This window comes from Alosa sapidissima, chromosome 3 (genome assembly GCF_018492685.1).
Source record: "Alosa sapidissima isolate fAloSap1 chromosome 3, fAloSap1.pri, whole genome shotgun sequence".
In the NCBI taxonomy this organism is placed as follows: domain Eukaryota; kingdom Metazoa; phylum Chordata; class Actinopteri; order Clupeiformes; family Clupeidae; genus Alosa; species Alosa sapidissima.
The window spans coordinates 6079251-6094176 of record NC_055959.1 but is presented as its reverse complement, the minus strand read 5'-3'; positions in this window follow the sequence as shown (position 1 = coordinate 6094176).

Genomic DNA, 14926 nt, shown 5'->3' with positions numbered 1-14926 from the left:
ATACAATTGCTAATCAGTAATTTTACAGATCGGAGTTTACAGTAATGTACCAATTCAAGTTTACAGTAGTTTCACTGCTAGTTACGCCCCTGCTGGAGGTCGTAAGTCAATGCACCTTTTCCAGACCCTCTCCCAATTGTACAATTATGAAGTTCTGGGTGGGGTGTTTTCAGGCTAATATTTGTCTATCTGAAAGAGAAATCCTTCACACTAAAGCCATGAATTCACATCAAATACACACAAACACATACACACACACTTACACACACACATAAATGTACAGAGAGTGTTAATGAGAACGTCTTCACTGACAACAAATAGGCAGCTTAATTACAGTGGAAAACTCGTCTCTTTCTTATGTAAGACCACAGTTGCATTTTTATCTGCAAATACAGGGGCTTGTGGCTCTTCTACATCCACACTCTCGTCTCAGGGAATAATATGAGGCTGCATCTTGTGAGAGCCACAAAGAGAAGTATGGCACCTCTTATAATAGTCTCACCGAATGTCGCGTAGGATTAGAAAATTATGCTGAGGCTGGGAGAATATTCTCAATACTGTAATGCACTTCAGACAGAGAGAAGGGAGAGAGAAGAGGGGGGTAGGGAGGGAGATTTGGCAGAAAAAAAGAAGGGACATGGAGTCATAAAAACTGAGCGGCAGGGACAGAAGGAGAAGTGACAGCGCACAGGAAGCAGGTCTTTAGTCAGTTATTATGTGTGTGTGTGTGTGAGAGAGTGTGTGTGTGTAAATGACTCTCGAGTCAGTCATTATGTGGTCTGGGTCAGGAACTTAGGCTCTCTCTGCTCCCTTCTCTCTGCTCCAAATATACTATATGAGAAACTTGTCGTAGAGCGTCTAAAGGTGATGATACATGTCACAGGATTTTAAGCAATGTTGCCGGCATATCACTGCACCAGTTCCTAAAATTCTGATTGGATGATCAAACAAGAAGTTGCCTGCTGATTATGTAAATTCTTCAGGTAAAAAAATGTTGGCCTAATATTAATAAGAAAGTATCCACTGTCATATCATCAGTCTAATATGCAAATATGGATCTATAATTTGTACACATCCACCCACACAGACAAGACTCTCTCTCACACACACACACACACACACACACGCACACTCAGAGGTAGGAAACCCAACCTTAGAAAATAAAATGTCAGACCCTCTAATGGTTCTACCTGCAGCTTAAACAGGTTAGATTACTACTTACTTAGTTCAGAAAAGTTGAGTTAATTATAATCAGCTGATTTAGTGAATGGATGGAAAAGATACTTGGTAGGTCTTTTACTTGCCATGTTTCTCATCTCTTCACACACACACACACACACATTCCACCACAAGACACAAACAGTCAGCACAGTAAAGTACAGGGCAGTGGAGTGACTTGTAATTTTAACTTGATGTAAGTAGTTAGTTTAGTATCACTATGCACTACAGTTGTAATATCAAAGAGCACGCCAAGAAAACAAAAAGACATAAGAGTATTTGTCTTGTCACTTCGCACTTAGCATCTGTTTTGATAAATGAATTCTTTGTCAAAGGAGACTTTTGATGGCCTGTGGGCGTTGCACGGAGATACGTCCCGACCGACTGCATGTCTTAGATATGGAGGCACAGATCCAGCCAAGCAGGTTCCCTAGTTTCTCTCATTCCAAGGGTGGGTGGGACCAGTGACCTACCTGTTCAGGTGACACAGCAGCCACCGCCTCGTCCAGTCAGTGCAGGTGCATATTAGGTTGAGTTAGGTGTATATTAGGTGGGTTTCATTAATTTCTAGTCGACTATTAAAACTTGGTGTGATAGGCATCGCATCAGTCAAATAGTCATGGGAAAAAATGGCTAAAGGGTAAATGGGCTAGACATTCCTATTTATTTATGGAAGTAGTGATACCTGTTCCACAGTAGCATGTAAGTTGTGTACATGTGTAAGCTACTAAAGTACAATAAGAGCATGTCTGCTGTGGATAAGCATCTAAAGCTGATACACCCACTGCCTACCTCTAGCACTAGCAGCAATGTTAGCACCAGCACCGTACTGATAGTGACTCTACTAGTTGAAAAACCTGTCAACTAGAAAAAAAATCAGCAGTCTTGAAACCCCCAGTGCATACCCAGCTGTAAACAACAACAGTCAACTACGCTATAGGTACCCATGCCAATGTCACCCACACTATAGGTACCTATACCAAAGTCACCCACACCATGTTCATCCACACGGTCACTCTCAACATAGTCACCCACTCTCTGAGCAAGAGCCCCATAGTTACTCTTATCTCTGAGTAAGAGCCCCATAGTTACCCTTCTCTCTGAGCAAGAGCCCCATAGTTACCCTTCTCTCTGAATAAGAACCACATAGTTACCCCTCTCTTTTAACAAAAAGCCCAGTTACCACTCTCTATGAACAAGAACCCCTCTCACCCATAGGTAAGAGGCCCAAAGCCAAGAGGCACACTGGCCCCACAAAATATTTATTTTATTTTCGCATTTTAAAAAGGCAACGTTTCGATCCACACAGGATCTGGCACATACCTGACAAGTTTTGGATGTGCGCACTCACTATTTTCTTTTTCCGAAAGAGCTCCATTGGTCACCCAGTGACCTGTCCCATTGGCACCCACACCAGAGGCATTACCCAACAAACCCTGCAGAAGCATAGCACTCATACCAGTGACATCAGTCTGCCAAGAGAAATTAAAACATGGCTGACAGCAACTGGAGGGGGCTTTAGCACAGCATTGCAGCGAGGTGGGGTGTGGGGAGTATTGCTTGGGCTGATGGCTGCTGATATGGAGCCTTTGTTTGTTTGATTACTTTATGATGTGTGTGTGGGGGTGTGTGAAGGGGTGAGTGGGGGTGAGGGTGGAGGATTTGCAGCCATGGCTTGTGTCCTGCTGTGCTAGGTTGGCCACGGTTGGGACATCGCAGGATTGCGGCAACACAGCAGTTTCTGTGTCAGAGGGGGGCTTTGGGTCCGGCTGAGCCTTGGGTCAGTTCTCTTTGTCCCAGATCTCAGGGCAGATCCGGGGAGCTGGTCAGCACCGCTCCACTCCATCTCTTTCTCTCTCTCTCTCTCTCTCTCTCTCTCTACCACTCTCTCTCTATCCCCCCCCTCTCTCTCTTTGGGCCGGTTCCCACTCTGCAGGGCGGTGGGCCTGAAAACACTGTCTTTCCGCAGGGACAGGGTCATCCATTGACCCCTTGACAACCCCTCTGAAACACAAAGCTGTGTGTGTGTGTGTGGGGGTGGGAGATAGAGAGAGAGAGAGAGAGAGTTTGAGTTTGTGTTTGCAGGCTAGAGAACGCACAGAAAATGCCATCCAGCCAGCAGAGCTTGAAGAAGTTATTCAACAATGGCACTGTGTGAGTGCGAGAACTGCCCTACAGTTCTCATTATTCCTATGTTCTTAGTTGAGCAAGCTGTTTCAAATGAGCAAATCACCAGCTGACCCAGTGGAATAGTGCAGCCATGGCAACAGAGAGCCCACACCCTCCCTGCTCCACACAGGCACACACTCTATGGGTCAGCTCTGCGCAGTGGTGAACTGACATGGGTAAAGATAATATTTAACAGCCTAGTACTCCACTTACTAGAGCTTCAACAGTTATCATAAGGAGTCTTTCCTTAGCCTTGTGTTATTTTCAACCATTACTAGAGCTTCAACAGTCATGGCAAGTCATCCACCGAACAACTAATTAATGATAATAACAATAACTTTTTATATTGCCTTTCAGGAAACCCAGGGTTACCTAACAAAATGAGGGGTAGGGGAGGTGGGTTAAAGGCTAAAAGCCTCAGTGAACAGGTATGTTTTTTTTGGGGTCCTTTTTGAACATGCCCAAAGAGGGGGCATTCCATCGAGTGGATGGCGTTACATCGAGTGGAGTGGATGTAGATGTTCCATCAAGTGGATGGATTAATAACTGATAAACAAATGCATGGTATTCACGGCACAAACTACTAGATAAATGAATGCATTGCATTATTGGAATGGCAAGGCAAGTGTCCATTAAAAACACCTCTCAGGTCAAAGACACAGTGGAAAGTGACAAGTGTGATCTGAGGAGTGTGTCCTACTCGTAACCAAAGAATGAACCCACTCAGATTTCTGGACGGCTCACATTTTTTACGTTTTTTTTTTTCTCAGGCATTCCTCAGATTCAGTGTATGTGACTTTGGACACACCCTGGCTGGCGTAAGAATAAATGCCTGTGCTCATGTGGTCTTTGGGAGGTGACACTGCTGTCACTAAGAGATTGGTTCACACAAACACCCAAACAAAACAGAAAAATTCTCTAGAATTTAAACAATTTGTTTGAAAAAAGACTTTGGTCGTGCTGATAAGGCATGTGGAAATAATGTATTGTTTACACTAAAAAGTGACAGATGTCACTTGTGTGCTCTTGAGCCCATTTTGAAAACATTATTAGACCTAATTTTCCTTGGAATTTGTTATGTATGCAATTCAGGTGATCCCGCATCAAAGGGGACGCCTTAACTACTGAGAATGTCTCCAGAAACCATCGTATCAAGCGGAATGTGTCTGCTGGCATACCTGTCGCAGAGCTTTGGGACAGAGCCACACCTGGACATGGTTCATTCATGCTGCAGAAAGGTGAGTGGTTTAAAGATGGTCCCCACCCCTCTGTCTTTCATGGAGCGCATGCATGCGACACCACCCTGAGGAGGAATGCCAGGGCCGCGGAGGTGAGGTGCTGAGGTTTGGCTCGGCAGGTATCCCTGGCAAACAGGTGTGTGGTGTATGTGTCGTGCACACAAGCACGCCAGTCACACTTCACTTGGATTGTTCTCTTTAGACTATCTACTGAGTCTTGGATTATCATCAAACTATCTGATAACTGTCACACTGTTATCTAAAATGTATGGTTAAGGCTAGGGGAGGGATTTAAGTTGATGTTCAGTCATTTTTCAACAGCAATATTGCATACTAAACTTATCTCAACAGGATGATACAGTCTCAATTGGCAGACTATCAAAGTAAAGTGTCGACAGGCTGTCAACCTGACTGACTGCATGACTACTTGAGAGAGTGGGTGTGTTTGTGTGTGAGAGAGAGAGAGGGCAGACACACCCAAAGAACCAGCCTCTCCCGTGGGAGGAATGTACTCAGTACAAACACACACACTTTTTCTCTCATGTCTCACTACTCTCTCTTGCGCATGTGTGCTTTCTCTATCTTTTACTTATCTCTCTGTCTGTCTCTCTCTCTATATGTCACTCTCACACACATTTACTAACAAATTCACATTCACACACACATAGATATAATCAAACAACTACAGACACTCTAGCAGTGTCCTGGACCCTGAGCATCAGTGATGCCAGTAACACGTTACTAAGTAACGCGTTAGTCTATTTTGACCACTTTTTTCGGTAACGAGTAATCTAATTACAAACCAGTAATCAGATTAAAGTTACTTATCTAAGTCACTGTGCGTTACTATTTTTGTCATTTTCCTTAGTAAAAAGATATATTCTTTGCTTTCTTCTTGTCTCGGGGATTAACGTCATGTAGGCTATGCCAACCTTTTCAGCATGAGGACAACTCACGTATAAAACCACGCAGCGACACAAACGTAAACAATGGAGGGAGGAGAGAGATGCACATTTTATCTATACAGCTTTGTTAGCGGCGGTCATAAAATGATTGTCAAAGTTTTTTTTATTTTTTTTTTCCTTTTTTTTTTTTCCGTCATCTACTTCCTGAATTTTTGGTCAACGATACCGGGACACCGAAACACCGGTGCACATGAAATTTGGTGGGTATGTAGCCCCACTAGACTTTTACGGAAAAATTTCGTTTCGTCCCCGGGGGCCACTCCCCCCCATGCTGGGCCCCCCGAACCGCAAAAAAAGCAGTTTTTCCTAAATAACTATCTTCAGTTACAGTTTTTCTCGATTGCTTTTACCTGCAACAAGTTGTAGTGTTTGAAGGCAAGATTTGCTTTTGCTGCATGTTTTAAGTGTTTTGAGAGAGTAACAGCCTTTTGCAAGCAAAATGTGTCATTTTGTCCAGAGTGCTTTTGTTCAGACACGGGTGTTAACTGTTTTGAGAGCTGACACAGGTATCAAAACGATTGAGAAAAACTGTAAGATGTTCAGAACTGCACCAAATGTTATGTGTATGATTGACCTGGCATTCTCTGGGGGTATGCCAAGTTTCGTAGAATTTCATCCATGGGGGGTCTAAAAAATGTAGGTTATGTGTACATTTAGTGACTGTACACTCATTGGCCTGTAGATGGCGGTGCACACATATACACATGCACACACACACAGGTACGCACATACTATCGGTATTAGAACTGCCGATACATAATTACAAATTCAGTAGGATTAAAAGAAAGCCAAATATTCATCATCATCATCATGGCTGCATTTCCAGTATTGGCGATAAGTAGTCGTTTGTCCACTAGATGGCGCATCGTTGCAGTGAAACGTAATTTTGTTGGAAGTTAAAAGTGGGTTGGAAAAACAATGGACGCTTCCTACAAGGACTGTAGTTTACCGCAGAGAACGTCTAATAAGGATAGGACGATGTTCACATGAAATGTAATTCCCATTTCTTCTTGAAGCCGAAATAAATCTGAGGAAGTTTATCGGACATGCTTGGTTTTTACTGCAGGTACGTTAATCTTATAATATCAATAAGGACCTAGGTACAATAATGTTACCGTTAGTGTTGGTTGAGTGATGGAGGCCAATTTGATTGCATTTGTAGAAAACTATAAATGCGGTTATACCAAGCAAATTGATAGCAGCACTGTAATTGTATCTTTCGACTGTCATTTGTTGCACGTGCTACAAAAATCATTCTGTGCAATGGAAGATTTACCAACGTTACACCGGACTGATACAGTTTTGCCTATACATGCGTGAGACTGAGGGGCTGTGCACATGAGGTTTTGTTAACGGTTACGCCTTGCATGTACACGACGCCGGCAGTTTAGGAGACTGAAACCGATAGCTTTTGAAACCGGCTTCCGAAGTGGGAACTTTTGAAACCGCCGGCTAACTTTCGCCATGTAGACGCCTGTAGGTGCGAAGCCGGCAACTTTCAGCCACGGCACTCGACCTGACATGTTGCTTATCAAAACAAACCAAACCATTTATTAATCATATTAAAATGTTTTTCTTTCCCGTCATGATTTATGTGCACAATGTAGCCTATCAGCTTTTAGTGGCTAAGTTAGAAGCACACGTTAGCTTAACTTAGTGCATGTTAGTGTTTTCTCCAGTGGTGCTCAGACCTAATGCAATGCGTAGGCAAAGCATTTGAAATTTCACATAGCAGTCACATACCTTGAAAATGAACATTATTAGTTTAACAGTTGAATTGAAAACCGAATTGTCTGTAGTCTCCTTATTTCATGCGACTGCTTAACCAGAGCACTTATTAGACATTCTCTGGCTTAACAAACTGTTTCAACAATGTTTTCTTCTACGCGATTCACGCGAAATTATCGTGAAGCTTCTGCACAGCGGCGCCATCGACTGGTCTGGCATATGCACTACAGCACATTTAGCCGGTTACACCTCTGTGTACACGCGAGGTTTTTTCTTGCCGGAGTCGTTAAAGGTGTGAAATCGTGTAAACGGCCTCTGAGACGCCTGTTTATTTGTTTGAAGTGCGTGCAGGGTGTGAGAGGGGAATCGATGTGCTTTGATTCCAGCTTGGTAGTTGTAGTCTGTGAGATTAAAAAGCACGTGTGTGTGAAGTATCCAAACAATGACACCTTCTTCTCATGGCTGCTTTAGCAACACACTTAAGCTACTGTGTAGTGGGTCCCATTTAGAAGTGGCTTCCTTGACTCATGGAGCTGCGTGAATGTTATTACAACTTTTCGCACGATATGGCAGTTTAAGTCCGCTTGATACTGTAAGGCATAAGCCATTGGTTTCCAAAGGAGATTTTATTTGTGTCGCCAGCATAGCCTATTGACAATTTATGTTGTAAATAGGCCTACCTTAGGCCTACCTGTAGTTTAGGGAAGCTAACAGCTTTCTATTAGGATCTAGTTTGTTAGTTACAGTTTTGTCATAACTCTCTGATGCATTTTTGCATTTAGAATAGCCAGAGCGTGGATGTCTCAATCGGAAAATTAGACAATATCGGGCGCCTATGGACTAGGCTGGGTGAACCCAACCTGATCTGCCCGCTATTTATTTTTTGATTTTTTAAAAGATTGAGCTTGGTCTGGTGAAAGCCAGACAAGCCATATACCTCAGTTACACAATGCAAGGGAACATGAATCAGCCTATATTTGCACGAACAACAACGGACAACAGCTCTTCAACTTTGGCCCGTTAAAATGTGTAGGCCTATGCACAATCTAGCGACGCATTTCATCTAGGCCCATTTGGACATGTCAGTTATTTGCACCACTGGTTAGATGTAAAACAGCATTTCGTTTCAGACTACTGTTACTTAATTTGTGCATTGACAATAAAGTATCACATGAACTAAAAATGACTAAAATCTTATGCAGAAGAAGAAACATTCACAAAAAATCCATCTATCTAAAAATGACCTTTGTTTTTGATAGCTGTTGAAAACGGCATGGAACTGACAGAGATGTTTTTGTTTATTAATAAATAAATACATAAATAAATAAATATATTATGCTGATACCTTTTGCTTTTCCCAAATACAATGTAGCCTACTAGGGATGGCACGGTTTTTGAAAAATGCTCCGAACCGTGCGGCTGGCATGTCACGGTTCGGAGTGTGTGTTCGTCGTACGGTCCTACGGTTCAGGCTAGTTATGGCATGCGCAATTGATTCCCATGTGACAATGTGTTTCCCTTTCGCGCAAGAGTAGGAGTATAGTTTTGAGTGCTGCGCGCGACTGGAGTCTTTAGAAATGGCAAGTGCGAGAGACAAAGACTGCCGGGAGTTGCAGGATGCGCCAGCCTCTTATAGGTCTGGTATGTGGGAACATTTCGGATTTGAGGTTACCTATGATGATAGAGGAGTTAAGACGACAGAAAAGACTGCGACTGTGTGCAAACATTGTGCAACACGTGTTCAGTATGCTCTTGGCAACACTTCGAACATGCTAGGTCATATGAAAAGACGTCACCCCAATGTGTCTGTAGACAATTTAAGGAAGAAAGAGCCGCAGGCTACCCAACAACTTCTGTCCTCAGCATTTAAGCAGCCTCTCAGTGATAACTCGGCCAGGGCAATGGCCATAACGAAAGCAATCGGGATGTTTATTGCAAAAGATATGATGCCATATAGTGTGATTGAGGGTGAAGGATTTCGTCAGTTGATGAAAATACTCGAGCCCCGCTACAACATTCCCTCCCGCCGACACTTCGGCACCGCTGTAGTTCCAAAACTATACGACGAGACACGAGAAAAACTTGTCAAAGAATTGTCCGACACGGCCCACGTAGCTCTCACCACCGATGGATTGCATTTATTGATAGCCACTAGCCAGCATGTTTTTTAATATTTAAAATATTACAGTGGCACTTTTACTTTAGATAAGAACTTTATGTTTCCAAATACTGCACTTTAATTTAAGAATTTAATTTAAGCTGCAAGAGTTACACTTTCTTTCTTTGTGTGCCAAAAAGGGGCATACGTTCCTGCAGATGGCAATAGTACACATTCTGCCTTTTATGCCAAATAAATGAAAAGATTGTTGAAATTATCAATGTCTTCCCTCTTGCTGTATCAAAATCTCAACTGTAGCTTAACGTTTCCTCAGACAATAATGTGCTTTATGTGAAGTCAAATTCAGTTTGTGCATTATTACATGATAACTATTCTTTAAATAGGCCTAGCCTAATTGTGGATGATTAAGCTATATGCTGAAATATGTTGCTGGAGTGTGAAAGATTAAAAGAAAAAATAACAACAAGAACCGTACCGAACCGAAAACCGTGATACGAACCGAACCGTAGATTTTGTGAACCGTGCCACCCCTATAGCCTACAGGTGTAAGTGACCTTTCATCAATCCAGTTGCAATGGATGAACTGTGATGAACTGCCCTACTTGTGATTGTTCAGAGATTTTAAAGGTTTTATAACAATGCTACAACTTCTTTGGCTATTCTACAATCTATTCACCTTTTCAGCGCCAGTAGGCTACTTTCTGTGCAGCCGCACACACACACACACACAGGCATGCCAAACAAGAATACACAAAAGTTTCAAGAGTGGGGGATGGAGTAAAAGATGGAGACAAATTGATTAGTGTGATTTATTTTACGCGGAAAGGATGTACAGGGCTGAGCGGCGGTCATATTTTGTACCGCTATGCGGTACATCTAGTTTTGAGTTTGTGTCAGCTAAACATGACAACATTAAGGTACATTGTACATTCTGTGCTGGCGACAAAGTGCTGTCTAGCTAGACATCCCAAGCAAATTACCTACATAAAATCTCCCGGAACCTAGAGCGAACAAGAGCACGCAAGCCAGACCGGACGCGTGTGCATCTGAGTTAAACGCGCACACAACGGAGAGGGAGAGAGAGAGGAGTGGTGCGTGTGTGCCTGCAAGCGCATCCAAGACAGAGAGCATGGTCTGTTTTGCTAAATCAACCAATCAGTTTTCAGTGTAGGTGGGCTTAGCTTATATCTCTTTTCTCCCGAACTTAATTAATCAGTTCAGTTAGTGTATCTAGGAACAGGAGCGTCATGGCAGAGTCAGTGCCCCTCAAAAAGGAACATTTAAGACCCATTTCACATCAGACTACAAAAAGTGTACCCAATTGTCTCATAAGAGTAAAACATAATGATAGTCTTGCACACTGCACTGTTTGTAACAGTGACTTTAGCATTGCTCACGGCGGGTTAAATGATTGCAAAAGACTTGTTGAGGTGAGTTTAACAAGTGTAATTTCATTTGCATATTACTCAGGCCTATACTAGATGGCTAGTTGCCAAGGCTACATGAAAAGGCCAAACTACAAAATCTACATATTTTACTATCACAATTTATATCAATAGGCCTTCCTTATTTGGTGTACTGACTAGACATTATTGAACAAATATCTGAATTTCAGTATCTAAGTAGGTTAGGTTGGGATGTCTGCTATATGTCTGCTGGGATGGGCACTCTGGACTTGTAACCGGAGGGTTGCCGGTTCGAGCCCCGACCAGTGGGCCGCGGCTGAAGTGCCCTTGAGCAAGGCACCTAACCACTCACTGCTCCCCGAGCGCTGCTGTTGTAGCAGGCAGCTCACTGCGCTGGGATTAGTGTGTGCTTCACCTCACTGTGTGCTGTGTTTCACTATTTCACCGATTGGGTTAAATGCAGAGACCAAATTTCCCTCACAGGATCAAAAAAGTGTATATATATACATTGTTGGCATTACTGTTAAAATGCACTTCCATAGTGAGTATTGGCCGAACCGGTTTTTATTTTTATGTTGAGGCGGTGGGGGTGTTGTTGGCAGCTGCTGAAAGTAACTTGTAATCTAACTTAGTTACTTTTAAAATCAAGTAATCAGTAAAGTAACTAAGTTACTTTTTAAAGGAGTAATCAGTAATCGGTAATCAGATTACTTTTTCAAGGTAACTGTGGCAACACTGCTGAGCATAGAGCCGTAAACGGGACCTTTTGCCCGAATTCTGCAATCCCTCTTTCTGTCATAATCAGGTCTGGTATGCTTTACTTTCTTCCACTGACTGTAGGGCTTGTGAAGAGAATAACACAAGCTTTGTGTATTATATATTTGTAAAATTAACACATCATCCTTATCTAATTCCTCATTCCAGTGAGTGGCGTATCATCAGTCAATTGATCATGTGCCTATTTTTGGCATATTAAGAGCCTTAGTCAGACACCTCCATCTACAAAAAAATGTCACTTTATCAGACTGCAGAATGTGGCAACACTGGTCAAAAAGGAAATCAATGTAGGCATTCCTTACACTGGGTCCCGATACTCCACTTCTCACCTATTTGCATGATTAGATTTGTAAACTTCATAGATTTATAGACTATAGTTGCGTAATACAGCACATTATGCAAATTTAGACTTTAAATGGTAAGCAGAAACAGAAAACACTTTTATTTAACTTTCACATCCATTACTTAGACAGTAAAAAGACATATAACACATTCCACGTCTTGGCACATTTACTACAGTTCTGGAAAGCAGAGATTGCCATTTGGCAATGCGGTTAATTTTTAAACCTCTGAAATGAATGTGGCAATTTTTTTTCTCCAGTGACCTCTATTGCCATTTTGTCAAATAAGTTTATTTGTCGGTATGTCAGGGTGTGGTGGGTGAAAAATCAAAGTTAATTTATTGATTACTAATGACTGCTATTAAATGGCATGTTTACTCATTTGGCAGTAACTTCAACTCAGCCATAAAAGACTGTATATCATACAAAACACAGTGCTGAAGAGTATTTCAGTGCTCCTCAATATCAACCTTATTTTTTTGAGGAAACTAAGCTTTTCTGGGTCTAAACAGATATGACTGGAGGATTCGTGATACATAAAAGGAACATTCAGACTCAGCATGGTTATTTATATTGTCAGCAGAGGATGCATGTACCCTCTCTCTCTGTCATGCAAACACACACACACATGCTGACACACACTCCATCTCTCTCTATCTCTCTCTCTCTCTCTCTATCTTACACACACACACACACACTTTGTCTCTCTCTCTCTCACACTCATACACAGATGCATTTCAAACACCCTTGACATTCATACATGCATGCTGACACACACATAGAAAGATTTTAGTTGTTTTTTACAATTTTCTCTGTCACTCATGTTTACCCCACCCACTCATGTTTCACCCCCCCCCCCCCCCCCCACCCCACACACACACACACACCTCCCTCCATACAGCAGATCTGATGATATATTTGGGCTGTGAGTGAAGACAGATATTTGCAGGGCCTCTAGGCAGTGGCTTGGTGTCTCAGGTATGAGCATGTTATAGGATCCAGAGCTCTGTTTTCCCCTGTGGGTTCATATGTGGTGGTGCAGCAGCCCAGAGGCTTTGTAATGACTATTTTCTGCATCAGAAAAATCTCTCAGAGGATCAGGTGGTAGTTACATGGGGCAGCTGTGGCCTACTGGTTCGGGCTTGTAACCGAAGGTTTGCTGGTTCGATCCCCGACCAGTAGGAAAAATGTGAAGGGGAAGTGGTTGAGCACTGCTCTCCCATGCCCACATCCACACCTGAAGTGCCCTTGAGCAAGGCACCTGACCCCTCACTGCTCCCAGAGCCCTGCTGTAGCAGGCAGCTCACTTCTCTGGGTTAATGTGTATTTTAGTATATTTAGGATATTCTTTATCTTCTACTGTCCTTATTGCTTAGTTGTGTTTTTATATTATATACTTTTAATTACTTTTTCTGCTGTTAGTGAATGTGTGTGTGTTGTCTGTATGCTACTGAGACCTTGAATTTCGCCTGGGGATCAATAAAGTATCTGTCTATCTATATCTATCTACATATGTCCATGCAAGTGGCCATACAGTGAAAGAATGTTGCATGATATTTGTTATACTTCAATGCAGGGAACATGGTCTGTCTGTAAAACACATGACATCAATCTTTAAAGAGACATGCATGTGTTTGCATCACATGACTTAAATGTGAAAATATCAAATGTGAAAAATATCAACCACTGAAACTGCCTTGAAGTTGATAGCTGTTAGCTGACAAATACTTATAGATCTGTTTCTGAAACAAAAAAAAATCACTGTGACTGATTTCTAATCATTTGTTCCTCTTTTGGTTTGGGATAATCCATGCTTGGGGTGTCATTTGACACCTGCTGATTCTGGCCTGCAGACAATGGCAAAAACTGTTTCCAATGGCAAAGACCTTGAGACCAAACCCCTCCAGGAAATAATATGAGGTTTAACTGAACACTCTGCAGTTGCAACAACATACTTATGTGCAGACACACACAAAGTCACTTACACTCACAAGTAACCAGCATTGCAATGAACTGTCATATGGAGGATCCTTTGCAACACAGTTATGACACAAGTTATTACAGTAAATGTTATGTGTGTTTTGGCCTATAGGCCCAGTTACAGCTTCATGCAAAGCCTCTGACAGGTTGAACTTGCCCTGCTAGAGCTGGTCTTTAAACAGCCACACCCTCCACTCAAGGAGAGAGGCGGAGAGCTCACTCTCTTGTTGGAAGATTTGCCGCCTCTAGTACATTACATGACATTACATTTAGCTGATGCTTTTTAACCAAAGCGACTTACAAAAAGGAAAACAATCAAGGTAGAGTGCGATGAGACCTCTGGCAGGTGTCTGCACTGTCCTCTGGCTAGGACTAACAGGAGGAAGGCTACCTTTCCTTTTGAACTTGAATATGCTCCCAGCCCCCTCCCCTCCCTCCTCCTTACCCTGTCTGTCCAGGTGGTAAGTGCTAGAATTAGCATATCTAGTAAAGGTGCCAGTCTCTATGTAAATGCACCTGTCATTACTTGCCAACCTGTCCTTTTCTGCCACTTTTCTGTGCCAGACGTGTTCTCTGGCTGCGTGACCTGGGATGGTTTAGAGGGAATGATTTGATGGGTCATAATCTGCGCCACATATTTTGATAATGGGTCATTGGGGCAAAATAGCATTTGATGATGATGATGCCAGTGCGAAGACCAGCATACAAAACACACAATCTGTCAGAAAAAGAAGACTATTTTTGTGTACAGGTGTATCAACACCTTTGGGAAATAAAACGGTACATAAGAGCATGCTAATGATCATGGTTTATATTAGCAGACAGGTGTTAGTAGCCTACCCCCACCTTATTTACTGTAAATACTGAAATGACATGATACATATATTCATGCCAAATCAAATTAAAGTTTTATTGCATTTTTGATGGCCCCCCATCATTAATTATTACATTGTATAGTAAGTCACATTATATGGCTATAATGACT